Here is a 27,053-nt window from a genome sequence, read left to right on the forward strand (position 1 = left end):
TACTTTCCCATACAGTAAAGTACTTTCCCATACAGTAAAGTACTTTCCCATACAGTAAAGTACATACAGTAAAGTACATACAGTAAAGTACATACAGTAAAGTACATACAGTAAAGTACATACAGTAAAGTACATACAGTAAAGTACATACAGTAAAGTACTTTCCCATACAGTAAAGTACTTTCCCATACAGTAAAGTACTTTCCCATACAGTAAAGTACTTTCCCATACAGTAAAGTACTTTCCCATACAGTAAAGTACTTTCCCATACAGTAAAGTACTTTCCCATACAGTAAAGTACTTTCCCATACAGTAAAGTACTTTCCCATACAGTAAAGTACTTTTCCATACAGTAAAGTACTTTTCCATACAGTAAAGTATACACAATATGTGGTGTGTGTGTGTAGTTTATGCAATATATTTATAGGAAAGGAAGTTAACAGCTTTTTCTGATAAACACATCGAAATAAATGCCCCTGCCCCTCTCTCTCTCACACACATTTATAGGCCTAACTCTACCTGGTCACTTGGCCAGTTGGCCATAAACAGCCTAATCTCTTGCAAATCACATTCCACCATCTTTAAAAAAAAAAAAAAAAGAAAAACAGATACAACATGCACATAGTGTAGGCCCGAGATACACTAAAAAGACGAGATGGTCATGTGTATGACTGGAACATGTTTGAGACTAAATAAGGAGTGTGCATAAATATGTCAATGCAGCCGTAGATGCCCAAGCACTATTTCTGACGAATAAATAGAAGTGACAGCCTTCATTCATGGACTACGTTGATCACTAAGGCAACGAAAATATTAAATGTGCTTAAAACAAGACCAGCATCAACAATATACTGTGCAAGACTGGAAGTGGAGTTAACTGTTGTCATTTTGATATCTGAGACGAAGAGATGACATCATTATCAAACTCAACAACAGAAGCATGGGAAAGTAAACACGATGGAGAGAGAGAGAGAGAGAGTATAGTTAGGTTTTATAGACGATCGCAATTTTGAAAACGAAACGTTCACGAATGAATGAAAATTAGGTTTTATTCAATGAAGATTATTCAAAGATGTTTTTTTTATAAAATGAATAGGATGAAAAAAAAAAAATTTCACAACACAATTACGTAAACTCTTATAATAGATACAATTAACAATTTCGCTATAACTGAAGAAACAGCTGGAATGTGTGGACGTGACTGTGTGCACGCGCGCATGTGCAAACACATATGTATATCTATTATGGATGCAAATATATCTATATATACACCCACAAACATGCTTATAATTATATATTATGTACACATACATACATATATGTATACATGCATATATATTTATATATACATATATATATATATATATATATATATATATATATACATACACATACATAAATACATATGTATATTTACACACACACGCATACACACATATTTATTCAATATGATGCTTTTAAAAAGTGCATAATGTTTATACAGCGTAGATTTATAGTATCGATATGGAGGCAACTTTATGTTGGAAATATGAGCAGAGGACATTCAATTATATATGTCCTGTAGGTTTATATGAGTGATTGTGTGTGTGTGTGTGTGTGTGTGTGTGTGTGTAGTGAGGAGAGGAGGTAAGCGATGTTACGAAGGCCGAATGACAACTCATAATTTATTAACGTTGTCACACAAGCATGCACACACACACACGCATGCATGTGTGCATTACGTAAGAGTTAATCCTTCCAATCACCACACCTTGACTACGATGATGATGATGATAAAGGGAAGAGAGAATCAGATGGTGGTGTTTTGATCACCATGGTAACGAAGTAACGCAATTTTAGCAGCAGCAAGAAGAACAGCAGAGAACATATGGAAAGGGAGTGTGCAACGAAATCGTCAAGATAAGCACACACAGATTTATACACACATCTACACACCACTACATTAAGAGAGAGAATGGAGAGAGAGAGAGAAAGAGAGAGAGAGAGAATGGGAGAGAGAGAGAGAGAGAGCTTTAGGGACACAACATATTAAGTTTACAATGTCGTTGTTCGACTCTGCTGCACACTACACCAAGTAAAAGAAGGGGATGGTCATGAGTGGAATGCCTTTCATCCTAAGTCTGTGCAATCTGTCCTTACACGGAGTGGAGAGTTGACCACCAATAACAACAGATACAAGAGGAAAATACAATTTGCATGGTTCACTTTGAATATCGCCAAACGTGGTCACTCACCACAAAAACAATAACAACCAGACCAGCGAGACTCACACCCCACTGCTTTAAATGGTCAATGAACTCACTACGAAATGTTGACCGATAAAGATTTTGTACATTGGACAATGTAATGCTGATGTGCATTTAGATCGATGGAATGGTCCTGAATCAACAACCATCATATTCAAGCACGAGAAATTTAGCTGAGATTATTGCAGCACAAAATAAACAGGGAATTAGAGAATATCTAAATTCTAAATCTATGAATAGTTGTAGAACTGATAATATGTATAGTGAAATCAACGTTATTGATAATCATTTGGAACAAGGTTTAAATTCTATAACTGATCAAAACGCTGACAATATAGCAAGTCTTTTACCTTCTATTAATAGTAATTCTAATAATCATAATAATTATCATCCAACCATAATGCCTATTTTGAGTGTAGCAACATTGTTTTTGGAGAAATAACCAAAACATGTCGGAATTTGCGTTTAACTCCATAGCACCTGTCAGAGTCCCAGTTATGGATTAACTAGCATATGTAATGACAATTCATTTGAATGCATTGAGACAAAAAACCTCTTGGTTGGTGTTAGAGCATGCAGTAAACCCACCAGGAGTGAGGGACCCTAACTGTTGTCATAAGAACCTTCTGGGAAAGGGACACTGATGTAAAATCTCCAATTCCACATGATTACTGGTCACTAGGTACTAATCGCTGAGTCTCAGAGAGTGGTATTTCTCTTGCACAAGCATTTCTCATGGTAATTCAGTAAATATAGATTCTCTTTATGATGACTTCATTGATCATTCTACTCACTGTAAGTTATATGGCATTGGAAGAGTGGCAACATGTGTAGACCTAACCAGCTGGAAGCACACAGTAAGTTACATTTGTGACCATGCAGGTCAGCAACAAGACTGAACAGTTGTCTGAGAGGTCATGGACAGAGCGTCAGAAATGCTACTGACAACAAGGAAGCACAAGCAGACAGCAGTCATCTGTGAAGATGGAGCAATCACCACACACACACATACACAGTGGTTGGGAGTGATAACATCTCGTCAGGTTCATAGAAGCGTTGAAGAAATCAGTAACACAAAAGCAATATGTTGTGATTATCTTTAGCGTCTCCAAAGATTATTATCTTCAACAAAATCAGATCAAGCTCTTTTGACTTGTCTAAAATAGCAGCTAAATATTTCTCACCATACAATATGATTTTAGACACTCTGTCTGGAAAAAAAAAACAGACAGGCTGATCATGACAGGAATGCCTTCAAGTTCACCAAATCCAATATGAATCAGTCAATGGGAAGGAGTGTTTGCTCTACCTGCCAAAAACAACAGCCAAATCTCCCTCATATCACACCTTCCCCATCTCAGTTCAAGATATATCAGGAATGGCAAAATTAAAAATCACAACCCAGATAAATTGTGTTTAACACCCACTTTGTCTCATAAAAATGAAAGATATATATTTAAACAGGACCCATTATTTGCATTCATTTGAAAGTAAAATAAAGCTGGTTTGTCAAATAAATGAGAGAAAGAGAGAGACTGCAGGAAAGAAGATGGATGGGAAGTTTAGGCATCCAGCTGTTGCTGTCAATATCAGAGTGAACGCTGGAATTTGATAACATATGCAGCCAGTAAAGGAGGCGACAGATGCGAGGACAGTTTATAAGAATTGTATGGGGACAGATGCAGATTTCAAATGAAATGAGAAAAAAGATAGTATACACAAAAGTAGAACCATCCACGTAAGGCTGTGGCTTTTAATCTGACAAATACCGGATACCCAACGAAAATATCAGAGAAATTTGTTTCCATTGAAAGCACTCTTTGTTAATAAGAAAATTAAAGAGTTTTGCATCCATGAGTTTTCTTTCTTCCCCATAGACAATGATGGACATATTTAAAAACCAGTCTCTGCACACTGAGAATGGGACCCATTCATTCACTCGTGGCATCCTCACCATTTTCACCCACTTTTCAACAAATTTCGCATATGGAGGCACTTCATGCTCCTTCGCCAATTTCATCTCAGCACAAGACAACTGCGTTTCCTTCTTCTGCTTTTCTTTTCATTTTGCTTTATCAAAGGATGATGTGTATAGAGACAATATAGAGTCCATTTAGAATCGATCTTAAAATATTAGTGGTCCTTAATTTTAATGAACGTGCATTGAAGAAAGTGAACATCTGAATCTGGTTACAGTTTAAACTCAAAACAATGAAGTACCACATTGATATGTCTCGACATAAGCACACCAATGCATTTGCCTAAGTGACAGTCTGGATAAGCTAGGGTTTGCAGAAAAAGAAATCAAGCAGCCAATTTGCACATTGCAAATACAATCAATAAGTGGAACAGTAAAAATTTGCAAGACTTTTGTCACGCTTAAAATGTGAATTTGTTTTTATCTACATCCAAACAATGGAGCTTTGTATCTTTGTTTAAAATGAGCTCCTTTCTCAGAGGAAGGATTCAAATAATGATGAGAAAACAAAACAAAAAAACCCACAAGACAACATAGATAAAGCCAGAACATTTTTTTTTTCCAAATAAAACTATAAGCATGAAACAGAGTAGATACATATAGCTTTCCAGCTGTTTTGAATGCAAGATTTATATTGATATAAATCTCATATCAATAAAAAACAGATTTGCATTTGTGTATATGATACAAATGTCACTACCATGTTTGTATTATAAACACACATACACACAAACATTATACATCTGTATATCTATCTATCTATCTATCTATATATATGTACATATATATATATGCATATATATATGTACACACATACATAGAGAGACAGACAGATAGAAAGAGAGAGAGAGAGAAAGGCATGGTGAGCAAATGATAGATGCAATATCTAACTTGGAAAGTGCTTTTGAGTCATTTTGTACCTTCTATCAATTATGTATGTGTGAGCTAATAAATATATATAGATATACACACACAGACATATATACAAACATAAACAAACATACATTGCATACACCCATACTATCCAGTAGCATTGGACAGTTTTGACAATCTCCCCTTGTCACAAGAGCGACAGATGGGGGTGAAAATAGAAAGATTCCTATGACACAAGGCTGGAGTTGAGGTAAGTATGGAGAAGAGAGGCACTGGCAGTGCCTCAGATTAGTACATGTGTCATACTTGTAAATATATTTGCAACAGTTTGCAAAGGACGCGAGTTATACAGAATAACAGCATTGATTTAACTGGTGTTACACACAATTCGCAAAATAAGATTTTATGAATATATCAGTCAATTGTTCATAAGTTCAAAAAAAGCAAACTCCAAAAAATCTGAGACTATGTGCCTCCGCCTAGCAGGTCTGATGAGTTGCCAATATTGCTAAGAGCATAACAGGTGCGAAACCTATGGTAACTGTCTGGCCAGCCATAACTAACTGTAATGCATATGTGTGTTAGGGGGAGGGGACTAGTACAACCCAAAGAGCCTGGTATGTCTGTTGAGAGAGAAAGAAATACAGGTATATCAAATACCATACAACATATATCTTTGATTTATTAAAATTATCTACACTTCTAGAATACATACATACATTCATTCATTCATACATACATACATACATACACACATACATACTTACATACATATATACATATAAAATTAATATAAACAGCAGGTTGCAATGTTTCACCAAAAAGGAGAATTATTATTGTTACTAAATGTGACTAGGATGTTAAGAAACACCTATATTGCTAGAAAAAAAAGTTTAAAATGTTCTACTGCTGCATCGATACACATGAATGAAAACATACACTAATAGGGGCCCCAATTGTCTGAAAAATTCTCAATCAGCATTTTTTGGACAATTCAGGTCCCTGTTAGTGTGTTTTCATTCATGTGTGTTAACTACAGCATCAGAGCATTTTAGCTTGTATTTCTAGCAATGTAGGTGTTTAACATCCTAGTCACATTTAGTGATATATATATATATATATATATATATATATACACATGTATATACTCATATATCTGTCAATAGAACCCACTCTATTGACAGATATACGAGTACACCTTTTCTCTGAGTTATGGTCACTTGGACAACTCGCACGCGTGTATATGTGTGTGTGTGTGTGTGTCTGTGTGTGTATATATATATATATATATATGAAATGATTGAAGATTTTTCTTAGAGGAATGAGGAGCTAAAGAACTGGGAAGTTGTTATTTTCTGGCCACTTTCAACCATCAATAATAATCGATAACATGCTGTCTGATAAAAAAGGGTGGAAAAATAGAAAGAATTGAAGACATCTTACTGGGTTGTCAGGTTGACCGCAAAGAAGCAAAAAACTTCCAGGATGGCAAGTCCTTGTGGATCTCCATCAGCCTAGTCTGCGAGACTATGTTTATTGGTGTATATAATATGAGAGGGCTAAGGAAGTTGTGGTTGTACATGTATAACTATGTGACATCAACGTGTATATAGGTGTGTGCACATGAGTTTATGTATGTAGATGTGTGTGTATAACTATGTGGCTAGCGTTAATCCAGATTTGTGTATGTGTGTATATATCTGTGATTCATGTGTGATTATGTAGTTGGCATCAATGTGCTATTGTGTGTATGCATATGTGTATGGGATTTTTCGTATGTGTATATACGTGCATGCCAATATGGGTTTATGTTGGACTATGTTAATGTAGATTTGTATGTACACGTATGTGAGTGCGTATGTGTGTACGTGTACATGTGACTATGTAAACGGCATCACTGCTTCTACGTGGGTAGGTGACGTCAACATGTATGCGTGTGTGTGTGTGTGCGAGAGAGAGAGAGTAATTTTGTTTGCGTGTCGGTGGGTGGTTATGTGCGTTTGTGTCTATTGTATCTGTGTGTATGATGACCGTATAACATGCATATGCTGTGTGATTACGGATGCCACCCGTCTGTGTGTGTCTCGAGTGTCCATATAGACGTGAATGCGAATGACTATGTACAGGGTGTGAGTGGTGTTTGTAGATTTGATGTAAAATTATATACGCAACAAGCTATGCATGCTGCAGGTGTCTGCATGCGTGTTTGTGGCTGTGAGTAAGAGCATAGACAGTTTTTTCAGCCCCAAGAATACGGAAAGCCAATGGAGCAGACAGCAGGCGTTTTGTGAGTGCCGTGAAAACGAAGTTGGTTCTTCTGGTCGAAAATCGGTTTTGCAGCTTGGTTGAATGGAAACGACAGCAACAGTGAGCAGTGGGAGGAAGGGGAGGAGGAGGGGGGAAAGAAGAAAGACAAGGGAGAAGCACCAAGAAGATGAGTGAGGAAAAAAAAGAAGGAAGGGAAAAACCACGGGAGGAGAAGGAGTAGGAAGGAGGTGAAGTACCAGAGGAGGAGAATGAGAAGAATAAGAAACGGTGGGAGGAGTTATGGAAACGGTGGTTTCGATCTTCAGCACTCGACGATGCAAGTGGAAAAATATATAAGGAAGAACTCGAACGTTCTGGGGGTTTGCGAGAGATGCGAAGGTAATATTGTGGCGGTGGCGGTGGAGTGTGTCAATGGTAACGTTGGTGATAAAGATAAATATGGTGGAGGTGGTGTTGATGGCAGTGTTGACACTAATAAAAATAACAGTAGTACTGTTTAGTATCAGCATTATTGGTAGCAATATCGCTAGAATTTGAAGTGGTAGTTTTAACAGACATTTGTGGTAGCAAAAGAGGTAATAGGTAACGTTGGTGAGAAAGACAGTAATGGTGGTGGTGGTGGTTGTTTTGTCCCAGATCAGCCCTGAAGGAGCAAACTTACAATCGAGGGTCTTCGAGCATGATCTCACCCCAGTCTTTTATACGTGAAAAGTGTATATAGGGTATACGATACAATAATGTATTGTTCCTTTGTTTTAAAGACAGAAAGGTGTAAGTGAAGAGAGATCTGTCTGCCATTTCTAGCAAAGTCCAGTGATGATACATGCTTTACAATGCGACAGGTTATATAGGACCATTTATTTGTGAACCTACGTAGGAGAAATACAAACATTTCTCTGTAGATTGGAAAAAATTAGGAACAACCTTAGACGATTTTCGAACCTTATCGGGGTTCTCGTCAGGTGTCTACATCACTTAACTAATCCCAGGGGGACTACAAATTTGTATATTATAAGTGTTTGATACTTTTTTTTAATAATCAACACCCTGTCAACGATGTATGTGTGTTTGTGTGTGTACAGAGAGAAGTGAGAGAAGGAATGGATTGGAAATTGGTTTGGATAAACCTCGTTTTATAAATTATACTCAGATAAAAAGAAATGTAGAAAGAGAAGGCAGCGATAAGAAAAGATTGGACTTCGAGCAAAATGAGGAAGGAAAAAGAAAGGATATACCCCTTTATATACATACATACGTACACACATACATACAGAGTACATATGTAGGAGTAATTTACACATGTTCATACATTCATATATTATACACACATATATTTATACCATACGCCTACCTATATAAACATGGGTGTTGTGATACAAATGCGTGTATTTTTCAGAAGCACAGATATTACACGTTATATAAATACACATAGGGAAGAAAATTTACCAACACAGATTTACATGTGTCTGTTGGAACGTAAGTAAACATAAAAATATGCAGAAACATACATTTATAAACACATGTATAAACATGTACTACGTTGGGACGTAACCGCACTATAGACACAAACATATATTTGCATGTACACATATATAATACATAATATAATAAACAGCATATTCAAATATATAAATGAGTTTATATCTGATGGGACTTCAGTGCACATAAACACAAATATATGTTATATATATATATATATATATATATATATATATATATATATATATATATATATATATATATATATATATATGTATGTATATATATATATAAGAGAACACATACACATACTGATATGTACATATGCATGTAATGTATTTGTAACGTAACTGCACACATACACAAAACATATACGTACACATTATGTCATATAATGAATATATAATATATGCAAGAACAAATACGAATACACACACGTCCATATACATGTGTTGTGTTTGTTGGGACATAATCCTACACATATGTTAAATAATACACCGATGATAGAACATGTACAACATGCACATATGTTGTGTTCTAAAGCATAGCTGAGTGGAATATACTTTGCTAAAGGAATCAAATGAAATTGAAAAATGCCTATTGCTTTCACCAGATGGTTATAAAAACAAACCTACTATTTCTGCATCATTTATATTTTCCAACAAATTCTATCAGCTGACCTTCTTGGAGTTTGTTTTTTTTTTTTAATTAAAGACCACTTGAGTGAGTTTTTGTTTATTCATTGCATTGATAATCTTAGTTTAGCTCGTTATCTGTGTGAGATCCTAACACACACGTTTGTATCATTAGATTGTGTGTACTCAAATGTGCCGAATACACACATACACACACACATGTATATAGATATGCATTTTAGGTTTTGGTAGGGGATAAGGTATTTCCAGACAAACACACAACCAGAGTTCTGGGCTATGAACACTATAGACACATGTGGTGGCTCTCAATCATGTTCCAGGTTACAGTTATTTCTCCCTTTTGACTTTAATTGTCTGGCCATGTGAAAAAAATTGACCACATTGAAAAGCTGAAACAATCAGCATGGATGAATTCCCTGAAAAGAGAGATGAACAGGCTAAGGGAAAATGTTGGATAACTGGACTGCAAGGACAATAGAAAGTTCACACACCACCAGCTACAACTCTATTGTAAATTATCCAGGCTCTACAGGGACTGTTGGCAAGAAACACTGAAGAGTAAACTAATTGTCTTTAAACATGAGCTGTGAGCAGTGGGAAACTTTGTTACAGAAGAGAACCAACACAGAGAACAATCAACAACAAGTTTGCACTGAATCTGCAGGCATTATACTACTCCATGAATAGCCAGACAGTTAAAGTAAAAAATGCCCCTTCCCAGGGCCATTTGGAATCATTCTGGGGAAGTATCTGGAATGTAAACAAACATCACAACCCTAATGTAAGGTGGTTAAGTGAACTATGGCATGAGTACTGGGCAAACATCTCTCCTCAAACACACAGCATCAAGAGTGAAATTCTCCGAATAGTTATTACAAAACTATCAAAGAGAAAATCAGCAGGGAGACTTCAAAGTCAGTTGTTGGTACAAAAGGTGCGCATTGTATGTGATCCTTGTTAGCCTGTTTGAAAGAACACTCAATGCTGAACCTGATGTTCAAGTTGGAACTTAGCTATCCACTGAAAATGATCAGCAGTAATTAGTTTCTGCATGCTATTTGTTTTCTCACTGAAATTTGAAATGAATTGTCCAAAGTAACTGATTAGTCCAAGAAAGGATCACAGTTCCTCGGCATTTTTCAGCTGATTTAATGCCCTGATTCTGTGAGTTCTTTTGCAGGTTTAACTCCTTCTGCTGATATTACACAGCCTAAAAGTGTGATGCTCGAAGTCTTTTGAACTACAGTTTTCTTTGTTGACATTGACTTGTTTCTCGTGTAATCTTCTGAGGATGGCATTTAAATGTTTATTCATTATATATATATATATATATATATATATATATATATTGCCAGTACCGTGTGACTAGCACGTAAAAAGCATCCACTACACTCTCGGAGTGGTTGGCGTTAGGAAGGGCATCCAGCTGTAGAAACTCTGCCAGATCAGATTGGAGCCTGGTGTAGCCATCTGGTTCACCAGTCCTCAGTCAAATCGTCCAACCCATGCTAGCATGGAAAGCGGACGTTAAACGATGATGATGATGATGATGATGATGATATATATATATATATATATATATATATATATATATTTATGCATTTGAAAGTCAACTTCATGAATTTTAGATGTAGTATGCAATTTTTATATATTCATCCTGCTTACCATTTTATCTTCTTTTTATATATCTCCCCTCTCACCCAACCGCAACATTTTTTACATTATTATTTCCACTGGCCTAATTTTTGATCATGTCTTATTTTTCATTGTTTTTTTTTATGTTTATGTACTTTTTCGAGCAGTTCTATTCCTATCATTTATTACTCTTTTGTTCAGAATGTTACTATAAATTACCTATCTTAGCCGTTGCACACTATCACTGCAGCTTAATGTTCACTCAATTTTGTATATCTTCTATTATCTCTTCCAGGCCAAAGTTAATGATTTTACTGCCCCCACCTCCAGACTCTCTTATCCCTCATTCTCTTTTGCCCTCCCCACCTCTCCCTCCCTACTGCATAGCCTTTTTCACCTTTGGTAAACTACCATCTGTAAAAACACCCACTCTTTTGCCTTTTATGGCTACTTGCTTACTAACAATTGATCTCATTGGTCATTTGATTTTATTTATTTATTTATTTATTTTTTTTTTACCTACCATTCAGACTGTGGCTGAATTGTTGAATCATTTACTTGTCTTCATGCAATGATATATACAAACAACTCAAAGGTAATCATACACTGTTTGGCTATGCAACATATATAGTTTTTATTTGCCTTTTCCATTCCTATATGTATGGATGGCCATGATTTTATTTAGCCTGACATATCTTCTCAAGCACAGCAAACTGCCAGAAATCTTGGTCCCTTGTCATCTCCTCTGTGAGGCCTAAAGTCTGAAGGTCCTTTCTCATCACTTCACCCATCTTTCTGGGTCTACCCCTTCTACACATTCCCTCCACAATCAGAGATCAGCACAACCAATACCAAGTTGGAAAATTTTCTCGTGGATATCACAGAGATATGAGACTGGAGTTATGAGACAAACTCTCAGTTTCAGCTTCAATAATATAACAATTTCAATAATATATATATATATATATATATATATATATATATATATATATAATCTTTCATTTGTTTTAGTCATTAGACTATGGTCAGCCTGGGGCACCACCTTGAAGTGTTTTTAGACAAATGAATTGACTCCAGTACTTTTTTTTTATTCTGTTGGTCTCTTTTGCCAGACTGTTAAAGTATGGGATATAAACACATGAACACCAGTTGTCAAGTTGTAGTGGGGGACAAACACAGATACAACACACACACATATATACAACAGACTTCTTTCAGTTTCCATCTACCAAATCCACTCAAGAGGCTTTGGGTGGTCCAAGGCTTATAGAAGGAGACAATTGCTCAAGGTGTCATGAAATGGGATTGAACCCAGAACCATGTGGTTCAGAAGCAAACTTTTTATCATATAGCCACGGCTGTGCTACTGAGTAATGGACAAATTTTTTGATTTTGTACCTGATTACATCCTTGTCTGTCAACTTTCTGAGGTTGAGAAAGATAAATTTCAGATACATATGGAGTGGTATTAAAGTTCCAAGACTAGTTAATAAAAAACCAACTTGTTTACCTAAATTTTAACATCATCTCCTCCAAAATAGTCACCTTGTGCAGCAATACACCAGTCCCGGTGTTCCTGCCATTTTTGGAATCTGGCCTTCACGTCATTTTCCAAAAGCAAGTCAAGGACCTTCTGCAATTCACTCTGGATCTTAACAACAGAAACCTTTAAGCTGTATTTTCATCTTGGAGAAGAGATTGAAGTTTACAGGTGCTAAATCTTGCAAATAGGACAGGTGTGAAAGTGATACCATGTTGCTTTTGGTGAGAAACTTACAAGTAAGGAGATCTCAGTGACAGGGTGCATTGTCAAAAAATCCAATTCTCCAGGCTCCACAGATCCAACTACTTTCATCAAATGTTCTCTCTCAGATACTTCAAAACATCACAGTAGAACTCTCAATCGATGGTCCGGCCCAGTGGGGATGAATTCTTCATGCACAGTACCACAGATGTCAAAAAAAAAACAATGAGCATGCTCTTGACTGAGTTGCAGCTCTGTGGTGCCTTCCTTCTTTGGTCATGGAGATAAAGGCCTCTTCCATTGTGATGACTGCTGTTTCGTTGCTGTAATCTTGCCAAAACATGCTCAATGTCAATGAAGCAGATTTCCCAACTTTAGCGCAAAATTTCACGTTGGCTTTTTGTTCCAGCTTCCTGTCCATGGAAAAATCACAGACTACAGCAGACACAGGATCACAAAAAGACAAATTTCATAACATGCAAAGTAAACACAGCGATGTCACTCAGCACACTCCCTCACGAAGGTCACTGCTAGTTCTCACTGTGCATGCAACCATGTGCTGCCATCTGTTGGCGTGCTACAGAACTAGCCCAAGAACATTTTGATACCACCTCATACTACATACTGGGATCGATATAATCAACTAAACACTTGCAAGAAGTACCCGAATGACTAAAACCAGCAAGTGTGTTTGTGCATGTGTGTGTAGCTCAACAGTTTTATTAATGGTAGAAAAAGGACTTATCAGCACAATAGGGGAAACCATTGGTAAATGTCAGCAAATAGAGACAACACATTTGTTACAGTACAAAATGTAGTAATGTAGAAATAGAAAAATGTCAGAAAAAAACTTTTTAAATTTTTTAGGAACTTTGGATTGGAAATAAAAATTTAAAAAAAAAAATCATAAAGTTGTAAAATTCGTGGATGTAAAGCTTAGCCTCAACAACAGAAAGTTCTAACTATTCCATAAGCAAAATGAAAACTTAAAATATGTGAGCTGCAGATCTAACCCTCCAGAACATATACTGCGAAGTGTCCTGAGAAGGGTCAAAAAACAGAATATCCAGACTATCCAAGGATGAACAGATATTTAACATGTATGCTAAATATTACAACCCAGTACTAGCCCGAGCAGGGTATAAGGATAAAATAGTATATGTACAGAATAGGATTGAGAAGGTACAATACCCAGAGAGTGTTACTAATATTAGGGGTAATCTTGTAAATAACCACTGAATATCAGACCCTAAAAAAAAAAAAACAGACATGGTCCAATATAGAAAGACAGGGATAGAAAAAAGAAAGGTTTTGAAATATATATAAAGTAAAAGGGGGAGAAAAAACAAAAAACAAAATGTAAAAAGCACAGAGAAAACATTACCACGGAGTGCAGCTGAGCCCCCAATTGTTCTTGCATTTGTGGCCCATCACCCCCTCCCCTCCACCTTCCACTGCTTGCTCTTCCCTTTTTTACCTTTTCTTTCTTTTCTTTTCTCTCTTCTTTCCCCCATTTCTTTGTATTTAAATGTTCTAATAAAATGTAATATGTTAAAAACCAAAATATCAATGACAAAAGAGGAATCAGAACAAAAAGAAAGAAAAGATAGCAAAAAATAAAAAAATAGACAAATAAAAAAGAAGAATTGAAAGAAAGTGTAGAATGAAAACCAGAAAGATATTCAGAAAAAAAAGACAAAAAGGAAACAAAACCATATTATTTGCAAAGAAACAATTGCTGAAAGGTAGAAGTAGAGACAATGAGAGATGGTTTACTCAGGAGAACAAGTAGCATAAAAGAAGTGAATATACTTCAACTGGGAATGGATAACAGCACAAAGATCCAATGCTCTCTTTATAAACTTTGCTACACTAACAGGCAGATCAAGAATATCAACTAATGACTAGTTTTTTTTTCTTTCATTAACTGATAAATGATATATAATATATATGATATAAAATGTATATGATATATAAAATATATATGATATAAAATAGCAACCAATGAGTAAAATTCTTTCACCACATATCTGATCCTAATTTAAGGATTTTAATATCCTAATCATTCATCTAATTAACTATAATTCATTATGCAACAGGTACCTCAAAACTCTCTTTTACACATCCAAAAATATTAATTGCTGTATATTTATTTAGCATTTCCGTCATTTATTCATCAGTAACTGGCTGGACTCAGTCATAGCTGGTCCCAAACATAGTTGAAAATGGGTAAAAGGGTAAAAAAAAAAAGCTCCTTTGGTTATGAATGACTAAGGGACTTCACCTGGAAAGTTACCTTCCGAGGCACAAGTCCGGGTAAGGTTGTTTATGGAAGACCAGCAGTCCACCCCTGCATACCAGCCTCCCCTCTCCATGGAACCAATGTTATCCAAGGGAAGGGCAAAGGCTGATACAGCTTGGCACCAGTGGTGCTGCAACTCAAGAACACAACACACACCCCAGTCCAGGAATTGAATTCACTACCTCATGACTGTGAAGCCAATGCTCTAACCACTGAGCCATGCACCTTTACTAGCTGAAAATGGAGGAAGGTGGTATCAGGTTAGTAAGCCAGTTTTGTAAAAATCTTACAATAACTAACAATCATCCATCTATAAGGGATTTCAAAAACATTCCAGCAATGAAAGATCCTTAAAGTCATTTAGCAATACAGAGTCACAAATAAAGAAATTCTTTTGCAAAGTAAATCCCAGGCATTGCATTGGTTTCTCCTGGCAAGTCATATTTTGCATCTGCAAATCCTTCAACATACAAAAACTGTAATGATGTAGACACTGGAAGAAAGAAAATGGGGCAAGGCTGGCCCAAAAACACATGGCCTCAGAAATTCCAGGAAAACCTCAAATGCACAAAATCACTAGAAGCAGAAGGAACTGTCACAAATCAATTACACTCACTGAGGCTTACTGCCTTATGAATCTCACAATGCAGGATTTAAATTTAAGCCTAAGCTAAATTGAAACTGGACTTAATGTAATGAACTCCAATAAGAGCAAATCTTTGGATTTCTCTCCTACATTTACCAAAAAAAAAAAAAAAAAAAAAAAAAAATATTCATCATCAACTAATATTATTTTCTTCTCACCCCAATGTTTGGTACTACTTTAGTTACTTAATGTTCCAAGTATTAAATATATTGTCATCTGTTAATTCGAAGATGGTGTCTTAAAATAATTTATTAGTAATTCACTGGAAATGGAAAAGAGTCATTATTATTGCTTCAGAAAAATTGCTTTGCAGTTTTCCTTCCAGCTTTTTACATTCTGAGTTTATTAATGAAAAGACAAGTATAGATTCTGACTCCATGGAATTTTTCTTTCTTCACTCTGATATTTGATAAGTTTAAAAAGTTAGAAACCATTTTAATTTTACTAAATATAGCAATTTATCCTCCACCCATGACAGACAAATTGACAAATTGCTTAGTAAAATTATTGAGGGAGAAGGTTGTCCAACATAGATGACATGACCTTTGAGAAACTATGAGTTAAAAAAATTAGAAACTTAACCATTCTGTGGTAAACTCCACCAGCTGATACTTATCATTAAGTAAGGAGTGGGGGATTAAAACTCACTTGAACATTAACAGAAATTGGCTGGTGAAATCATTTAGCAATCACTCATTGACAATCAATTCTTGAACCAAAGTAACACTCTACTTTGTTTACATAACAACGATATGATGTTGTGCGTGTCCATTGCTTTAATCACGTCACTAGGATAATTTTTCTGGAAACATGTCCAGTCTTGTTCTCTTATATGAACTAGTGGCAAGAGTTTTACTGAAACTTGTCAATGTTGGTCTATTTAATTGTCCAGCAACATAAGCTGGCCTCTGAGATGAGCTACATCAACCTCTGGTCTGTATCGATCATGGCCATATCAACCATGATCTATATCAACAGCAGGTTATGTTAATATGCAGTTGTATCAACTATGGCCATATCAACAATGGCTTTATCAACTATAAGCCATATTGACTATGGCTGTATTGATCAGGCTGTATTGACTGATATAAAAGTCATCAGTTTGGATGCTATTTCTGCTGGCAGATTTAGCAACCCTATTGAGGCTCCTTCTATAGATTTTGATGGAAGAGAGGCAAATCTCTTCCAGGCTACAACGTCAGACTATCACATGTGTCTTTCACAAATGGTTTGCTGCCTCCTACACAACATCCAGATGGTCAGAATCATGTTGGATAAAGTGTCAAACAATAACAAAAGAGATCTACTGCAAGCAATTTGAGCGGTTTAAGTCAGTACTAGATGAAAAACGACCATCTTTGGTTTCAAGAAGAAAGGTGTTCTTCCATCAAGAAAATACTTGGCCACATACAGCAAGGATGACATTCCAAAGGCTGGAGCAGTTTGAATGGGAAACGATGCCCCACCCATCATATTTGTCAGACACTGCCCCATCAGATTATCATTTATTCCGCAGTCTTCAAAATCATTTGGACACAAAAAATATGAATTCTGTAGATGAGGTCAGAACAGTACTGGAGAAGTATTTTTCATCACAGACAAGTAAATTTTGGAAGAGGGGCCTTGCAAGTCTACCAGATAGATGGCCACTTGCTTTGTTTTTGTTGGTTCATTAACATGTTTTGATTTTAGTTTGTTTTTGGTAGCTGTTTACTCAATATTATTTGTTTTGGGAGTGTATCCAGAAAAAAATGAGAAACCATTTTTGCATTACAGTTATACAGTAAAAGAAAAGAAAATTAAAAAAACAAAAAAACAGCCTTGTTGCCTAATCCCAGTACAGAATAGACTTTCAAAAATATTTGATAACAGTCTCTGCTTGAAATAATATCGAAAAGGAAAATTCTTTTAGTTACACTTGCAAAACATTGAGAATTCTCAGAGCAAAACATTGAGAATTCTCAGAGCAAAGCAAATGATAATGGTAAGAATAATTTCTAATTTAGGCACAAGGCCAGCAATTAATTCCACATCAATAATAATGATGATTTCATTTATTTGCTACAAGGGCAACAGCTGAAGGGGCCTTACAAAGGCAAATTACAAAATGAGTGAAGGTTTATAAGCAAAAAGAATGGGGGAAAATGGGATGAGAAAAACATAAGTACACATAGTATAGCCATATGCGATATTGTCAGAGAGAAAGAACCACTTCCTAGAACCAATCGAGAAATCCCACAGAGCCAAGATCAGTCTAACTACCAAGTAATAATAAAACAATGTTCAAAACTTTATTTTAAATTAATACTGGACACACTAAATAGAAACAAACCAAGGTTGGACTAATCGTGAGGTGTAGCTTACATTGTTACTACTTTATAGGAATTGTTGAAAGTAGAAAACCTTGACAGAAATAGGATTATAACACTTTAAGCAGATTTATACACATGTGTATGCATATATTTATACATACATACAATATGTATAGGCAAATATATCCAAAGGTGTGTATAAATGTATCCATTGGGATTATTGAATAGGAGAAAAAGAACTTGATGCAGTGTAGAGTATAGTATATAACTTATTTCTGAAGATAATCATTTCTATGTATTTCAATGCTTTCCAAAATAAACTCAAGGGAACTCTAAGGTTCTTGCACAAGCATTCAGCTCAGAGTGCACTGCTTCTTAGAAACAGCTGTAAGCTAATGAAGTTGCTTATGAAATTTTTGTTCCCTTGTCATTTGATAATTAATATTACACTGGACTCACTTATTCTAAGGTTTATGAATATCTAGTTCAAACAATTGGTTATTTGTATCACAATGCCTAAACAGAATCATCTCTCTCTCTCTCTCTCTCTCACACACACACACACACACACACACACACACACACACACACACACACACACACACACACACACACACACACACACACACACACACACACACACACACAATCATCATCTTAAAAAACAACAGAATTATTTAAAAATTAACAATAGCAACAAAGAATTTTAATATATTGAAAAAAGAAAAAAATTAACATGAGAAACAATTAGAAATGCAGTACAAAGTACTAAATGAATCCACAGCAACAAAAGAACATTTTAGTCTACAATGGATTTCCATCTGCATCTGAATATTTCAGGTAAATGAAACTAATGGTGTAAATTCAAGGATACCCCACAACCCACTTTTCTTTTTCTTTTTTCTTTTAGAAGTGACAAATGTATGGGAAAGTGGTGTTACTATGAAGTAGAGCTGTTACTATGAAGTAGCAGAAACATTTGGAAAAATTTTCACCACATAATATATTTGTATAATGTTGTTTCTTCCAAATGGCTTAATTGTGAAGAGCTACTTCTGCCCAGAAATATGGAGACATTTGCATCAAATGGCAAAAACATGTAGAAATGTTGCTAACATGTAGTAGAAATATGTTAGAATATGAATGAAATTATTGATGTTAAGGAAATGAAACACATAACAACAATAAATATGGTCGAGTACACTTTGTAGATGTAAGTTTTGATGTTCTAGCTCACTTCCACTGCTTTCAGCAGTGCTTGGAAGGAACGTGTGTAACATGTGATCATCGCATTGACCATGACGGAGAAAGCTGAACAGAGAATCTGCATCAAATTTTGCCAAAAGCTTGGTGATACCTGCTCAGATGCCTATGCAAAGTTTTCAAAAAGTTTTCATTGTTCTCGACACAATCAAAGGAAATCTTGTGCAACTGAAACTCAAGTGTCTTTTTGGTCAGCTGAAAACAGTTTTGGCACAAACTTAGCAGACACGCATCTCATACCCAAATCTTCAGTGATAATGGACTGAACTGAACTATAACTAATCTGCAGCTCAAAGCATGTTCTCAAATTCACGTATATATTCAATACATTCATCCATAAATATATGTACAGTATATTGCTCTTACCTATTTCACTGATATGGATATCACTAAAAATAAGTAGCAATAATATACCAAGGTCAATTAAATCGATTATATATTATATTCCATTTGCTATAGAAAACGAAAATGGTTGAGAAAACAGACGGACCCACTATGAAAAGGCATTCTAGCCGTGACAATCTTGTCTTTTATTCCAAGACAATTTATCCAGTGTGTCGTTTCGTGTTGTCCTATTTAGACCAAGATCTGCCCTGACCATACAGCACTATATTCAGAGTTATTCTAGCAGTGATCATCCTGTCTTACCTCACCCTGGCAGACGTAGACAATGTACCCATGAGAATATTATGCAATGTCATTTCATTTTTTAAAGATGGTGAGGTGGTGTTTGAGGCAGATTTGGCTGTTATTTCTGTTGAGGCTCTCTCACTGGTTTGAATAGTTTGTGTAATGTGAAGTGTCATATCATTTTGCACAAATGTTAGAACACCAACCTAAATTTCTATGTCATATTTTCTCTTAATGACGCTGTTGCACGCTTTTGAATTCAACCACTGCCGACAAGCCAGAAAGGTAGCCTCTGCCTGGTCTTCTATTATAACTCCATTCATATCTTGGCTGCTTTACATGAGCACAAATGCACACACACAAACATCCGCCGCAGTACTTGACTAGTATGTCATTACACCAGAGGAATTTTAGAATAGCTTTCCATGTCCCATAGGGAAAGAGAAGGGTACAGCAGTTCGATCTCAGAGGAATGAAACGCAAAGTAGATTTTGTAGGGATTTGAACCCAGAATGTAAAGAGCTGTAGCTAAACACCACAAGGCATTTTCCCGACTCTCTGTCGGTTCTATATCTTGGATTCTTTATATAAGGCAGTACTTCACTTGTATTTTATTATATTGACCTCCAGAAGGAATATAGACAAAGCAAACTGTGAAAGGATTTGAACTCAAAACATAAAGGACTGCAACTAAATACTGCGGTGGATGTAAAGAATGTGGACCACACCCCCTTTGTTTTGTTTTTTTTGTTTTTTCTTTTTACAGAATCCCCCATTTTCGAATACAGAGACCGCGAATGTTACTGTCAGTATTTCAGAATAATAATAGTCGCACAGTAAACATGACTACTAATAATTCTTTTTTACTCTAGGCACAAGGCCCGAAATTTTGTGGGAGGGAGCCAGTCGATAAGATCGACCCAGTACGCAACTGGTACTTAATTTATTGACCCCGAAAGGATGAAAGGCAAAAGTCGACCTCGGCGGAATTTGAACTCAGAACATAAAGACAGACGAAATACCTATTTCTTTACTGCCCACAAGGGGCTACACACAGAGTGGACAAACAAGGACAGACAAACGGATTAAGTCGATTATATCGACCCCAGTGCGTAACTGGTATTTATTTAATCGACCCCGAAAGGATGAAAGGCAAAGTCGACCTCGGCGGAATTTGAACTTAGAACGTAGCGGCAGACGAAATACTGCCAAGCATTTCAACCGGCACGCTAACGTTTCTGCCAGCTCGCCACCTTACCCGACCACTAATAATACAAAAGAATAGTACGGTATTTCCCATGACGGTTTATCCCAAGAACGAGTTGAATGAGGGGCTGAAGTCCACACATATCTTTCCACTAGATCTCTCTCTCTCTCTCTCTTACTCACTCATTCACACCTTTCAAATCAATGCGAAAAAGCTATCGTTATTTTCTCATGAACGCCAACTTGATATGTATGTGTTGTTCTTATCCAGGAAAACTAGCAACTTCGAAGTAAACGGTAGAGAAAATAGAAATCCGAATAGATTATTCATCGATAGGATTATTCTAAATAGATTGGAGAACATATTGAATTTTGTTGCATGTTCTGCATACAATGGTTTGCCTGAAGATCTCAAAGCCACACAAAATATCAATAATTTTAAACGCAAGCTAGGACAGTTTTACTGATAATGAAATCGAGAATGCCTTGTAAGGTCAAGATTTGTTGATCTTGCCTTAATGTTCCTGATTTTCTTTGATCATGTACCATCCTTACATTGGGAATAGTAACGTACATTCTTCTATTACTTATCCTTTATTGATTAGATTCAACCTTATTACATCTACTAAGGTGTCGAATAGATAACAAACAATTAGGTTATTGCGTCCACACAGTTCTACTCGCGGTTGTCTCTCGCTGATAGGTTGTGCACCAGCAGACGTTTCTACTCAGGCACATTACAGCCTGATAGCCCAACTAAAAACAACATATATAGATATCATATATATATACATAGACACACGCACGCATAAATATATCTACATATTTGCATGGCTGCAGTTAAATGACTTAAACAAATAAAAGAAAAAGGAATATATATACGTCGTGACACTCCGTCGTTTCAACGACGAGGGTTCCAGTTGATCCGATCAACGAAACAGCCTGCACGTGAAATTAATGTGCAAGTGGCTGAGTACTCCACAGACATGTGTGACCTTGATGTATTTCTCAGGGAGATTTAGTGTGACACAGAGTGTAACAAGGCTGGACCTTTGAAATATAGGTACAACAAAAACAGGAAAAAAAGAGTGAGAGAAAGATGTGGTGAAAAAGTACAGCAGGGTTCGCCACTATCCTCAATAAACACAACGCCTGGTCTGGGAATCGAAACTGCGATCCTACGACCGCTGCCCCAACCACCTGGCCATTACGCCTCCACATATATATGCATATATAATATATATAATATTTACAATATACATAATATATACATAATATATACATATACATAATATATATATATACACACATAGTATACATATATACACAAATATATATATACACAAATATATATAAACACACATAATATACATACATATATATATACACATAATATACATACATATACACATAATACACACACACACACACACATATATATATATATATATATATATATATATATATATATATATATATATATATATATATAATATTCATATAGGTGCAGGCATGGCTGTGTGGTAAGTAGCTTGCTTACCAACCACATGATTCCAGGTTCAGTCCCATTGCATGGCCAGTTTCAAGATGTACAGAGAGATTGGATTCCGAAGCCCTCGTTAGAGGAAATATACCTGCCCATCTTAAATTGCTGAATTTCCTCTGCCTGCCTGTCCTCTTGTTCAAGTCCCAAAACTACCATATCTGAGCCCTAATTGATGTATTTACATACATATTTGAAACATTTTATAGAGTTACATGACTCAAAATTAATATGGGCCTGCAAGGTTTTAGACAGCAATGGGTTGTAAGGCACGATCCACCTGTTGTCAATTTTCATCCTTTGGTCATTAACTTTGAGGTTGGTAGTGTTTAGGGTGATCAAAGTAAAATGAATGGGTTATTTCCGTTGGCTGTTAAAGGAAAATATATTGGTGATATATGTAGACCCCTCCTAGGGGCCCTAGCCATCCAGTTATAGATTTTTATTAACCTTCAATGAGCCTAGTAACAAACTGGATGTTATTTGAACATGTTCGCAAAGTTTCATGAAAATTTGTTAACAAGTGTAGACGGCAATTTGACACAAACAGACATCCATCAGATAACTTGTATTTATAGATATATACATATACGTGTATGTATATATATATATATATATATATATATATATATATATATATATATATATATATATATATATACCGGAGTAAGCACATGAAATGTGCAACAAGGTGGAAAAAAGAGTACTCAAATACCAGAGGTAGAGTAATATGCTTTAGGGTTAGGGTTAGGGTTTGCTTTTAAATAAAGTATATATATATATATATATATATATATATATATATAGATATACATATATGTATATATATACACACATATATATATATATACATATATATATCATCATCATCATCATCATCATCATCATCGTAGTTTAACATCCAATTTCCATGCTGGCATGGGTTGGACAGTTTGACTGGGGGCTGGCAAGCCAGAAGGTTGCACCAGGCTTCAATCTGATCTGGCAAAGTTTCTACAGCTGGATGCCCTTCCTAACGCCAACCACTCCGAGAGTGTAGTGGGTGCTTTTTTACAATGCCACCAGCAAGGGAGCCAGTCAGGTGACATTGGCATCGACCACGTTCAGATGGTGCTTGAAGTAATCCAACGGACCTTGAAGTAATCCAACGAAGATTCACAAAGAAGATTGTCTCTTTGCAACTCCTCAGCTACTGGGAAAGGCTGAAACAGCTAAGACTCTACTCCCTGGAGCGAAGGCGGGAGAGGTATGCAGTAATATACATCTGGAAGATCCTGGAAGGAAATGGGCCAAATTTTGGGACTGAAAGCTACACCAATGCCAGAACGGGACGACACTGCATAGGGCCAAAGATCCCAGCAACACCATTGCGCCTCAGGAACAGTTACTGCAACAACCTGGGTTTCAGGGGCCCACAGTTTTTTAATATTCTCTCAAAGAGCCTGAGGAACCTGCACAATGTGGATGTAGGCAGTTTTAAATCAAGACTAGACCTCTTCCTGTCGAGAGTCCCAGATGAACCTACCTCACAGCAAGAGGTGCAAATGAGGGTATCTACATCAAACGCTATTCCTCACCAAGTGCCACATATTGGAGGAGGCTCTCAGTAATGACAGTGTAGCAAAACGGCGGTGCAATCAGCATGGCCGCAGCTCTCAGCTGAAACTACAATATATATATATATATATATATATATATATATATATATATATATATATATATATATATATATATGTATGTATATATATATATGTATGTATATATATATATGTATACATATATAGATATATGTAGTATATATATATATGTATGTATATATATATATGTATACATATATATATATATATGTAGTATATATATATATATGTAGTATATATATATATATATGTAGTATATATATATATATATGTAGTATATATATATATATATGTAGTATATATATATATATATGTAGTATATATATATATATGTAGTATATATATATATATGTAGTATATATATATATATGTAGTATATATATATATATGTAGTATATATATATATATGTAGTATATATATATATATGTAGTATATATATATATATATATATATATATATATATATATATATATATATATATATATATATATATAGTATATATATATATGTAGTATATATATATATATATATATATATATATATATATAGTATATATATATATGTAGTATATATATATATGTAGTATATATATATATATGTAGTATATATATATATATATATATATATATATATATATATATATATAGTATATATATATATGTAGTATATATATATATGTAGTATATATATATATATATATATATATATATATATATAGTATATATATATATGTAGTATATATATATATGTAGTATATATATATATATATATATATATATATATATATATATATAGTATGTGTGTATATAGATTTAGATTTAGATTCAAAATTGAATATGGTACTTATGTTTAGGCACCAGAATATAGTATGGTATTATCCAAAAACCATTCTAAAAGCAAGGTGATCAAAAAATCAAAATAAGCAATCTTTAAAATCCGTTTTGCTTATTTTGATTTTTATGTGTATATATATATATATATATATATATATATATATATATATAGTATATGTGTATATATATATATATATATATATATATATATATATATATATATATATAGTATGTGTGTGTGTGTGTGTGTGTGTGTGCATATATCTATATATGCACACACACACACGCGAACCACACCTTCACTATAACAGAAAATCCCATCTTATCACAACACATCTGTACGGATTTCCTTCCGCTTTTGATATGCACACACACCGAGTTTTTTTTAGTTTTTTTTATTTAGCGAACAAAATGTTTTCAAATAACAAAAACAAAGTGATAAGGTCACCCCGTCCTATTGCTAGCCCTTTGGGACGGGGCTTATATTTAATAGGGTTTTTTCCTTCTTTTTGTCATATATGGTCCTTCTGGTGAAGGCTGGGTGTTGGCACCTCTGCTGAACCGATGAAACAAACCATCAACCAAGAATATATTTCTACTCTCGTTTCTTTGACCAACCGAGCAGGACGGAAACTAAGTTAATGAGTCAACGAGGAAGCCTCTGGGACCTAGAGTCTAGGTGGTCGTTCAATCAGCTAGAAATTGCAGGCAAAAATCCCTCAAATTGCATCACCCTTGTGTCTTAAAAAAAGGGATACATTAAACAATGTCCTACCAATTGTATGACAGGAAGGTCATCGCTGGAATGTCTCTAATCATATGACCTCATCGGTTTGCTCAATCAGAGCCGTCCTTTCCCTACGTGACTACTCGACCTGCTATCGATAGCAGGTAAACTGCCCATAAAAAGAATAAGACATGTTGGCTATTGTAGTCTGAGGAAGAGATTACTTGAAAATAAAAATCGATGAGATGGTCATAGTTGGCAAGCATTTGATCTGTATCAAAGTGAGATAAGCAACTAGTTTAACAACGGTGCAGAAATAAAACAAAATCATAAAATCACATCGCTGATTAATTTTTTAAAACAATATCTAATATATATTGAGCAATTTTATAAATTTCTTAAACTGCATTGAAATAAGACTGATACAGAAGGGGTTTAGCACTTACCTTGGTATAATTTCCGACTTTTATATCAATTAAATATATTGAGTGGTAGATAGACAGACGTATTGAGAAATAGAAAACAATTTGGTAGATTTTTTTAAACGATTTCCTTGTTGCTTCTGTAGTAAAGTTAGCGATTTATAATAGTAAAGTATAACAGGAACAACAACAACGTTCAATTATACTTTTTGGTGGGTAATGTTGATAAAAATATATTTAATGAAAATAAGGCGAAGCGGTTGAATGGTCCCAATTAAAGTAAGAATTGCCTTTCAGGTGGTTTCGAAAATATTTTATTTTCTCTCGCACAGGTAATTAATTTAAACAAATCATTTATTATGACTGACGGTATGATTAAACCCCACGATCGGGGTTCGAACATCAAATAATAGTATGATTTATTTTTTCATAGAACAAATAGTCCGGGTGGGCAAGCTGAAAAAATAAGTGAAGCAGAGAAATAACTGAACTGCTAGGTATGTAAAGATCCCTGATGTAATATTTAGATTGTTTTTCTTTTGTGTAGAGCAAGGAAAGGTAGAAATGGTTGGTGGCTTTTCCTTCGTTTCAAACGTTTGTTGTGAAGCCAACCACAGCAAGAGTGGTCGCAATTGTTGACATTTTGCAAACT

General features: G+C 35.2%; 1 protein-coding gene across 2 annotated transcripts in view; it reads right to left on the reverse strand.

The window, feature by feature from the left end:
• LOC106880422 (transmembrane protein 184B) overlaps positions 1–27,053 on the reverse strand; it is an 80,366-nt gene extending 53,313 nt beyond the window's left edge. The window contains exon 1 of one of the 2 annotated variants that reach the window (XM_014930338.3): positions 26,426–27,053. The gene's annotated coding sequence lies outside the window, so the exon portion shown is untranslated. Of the gene's footprint in view, positions 1–6,540; positions 7,604–26,425 lie in introns of those variants that run through there. The other variant, XM_014930337.3, reaches the window with a different exon arrangement.

Source organism: Octopus bimaculoides, chromosome 22, assembly GCF_046866305.1.
Source record: "Octopus bimaculoides isolate indiv1 chromosome 22, ASM4686630v1, whole genome shotgun sequence".
Classification (NCBI taxonomy): Eukaryota; Metazoa; Mollusca; class Cephalopoda; order Octopoda; family Octopodidae; genus Octopus; species Octopus bimaculoides.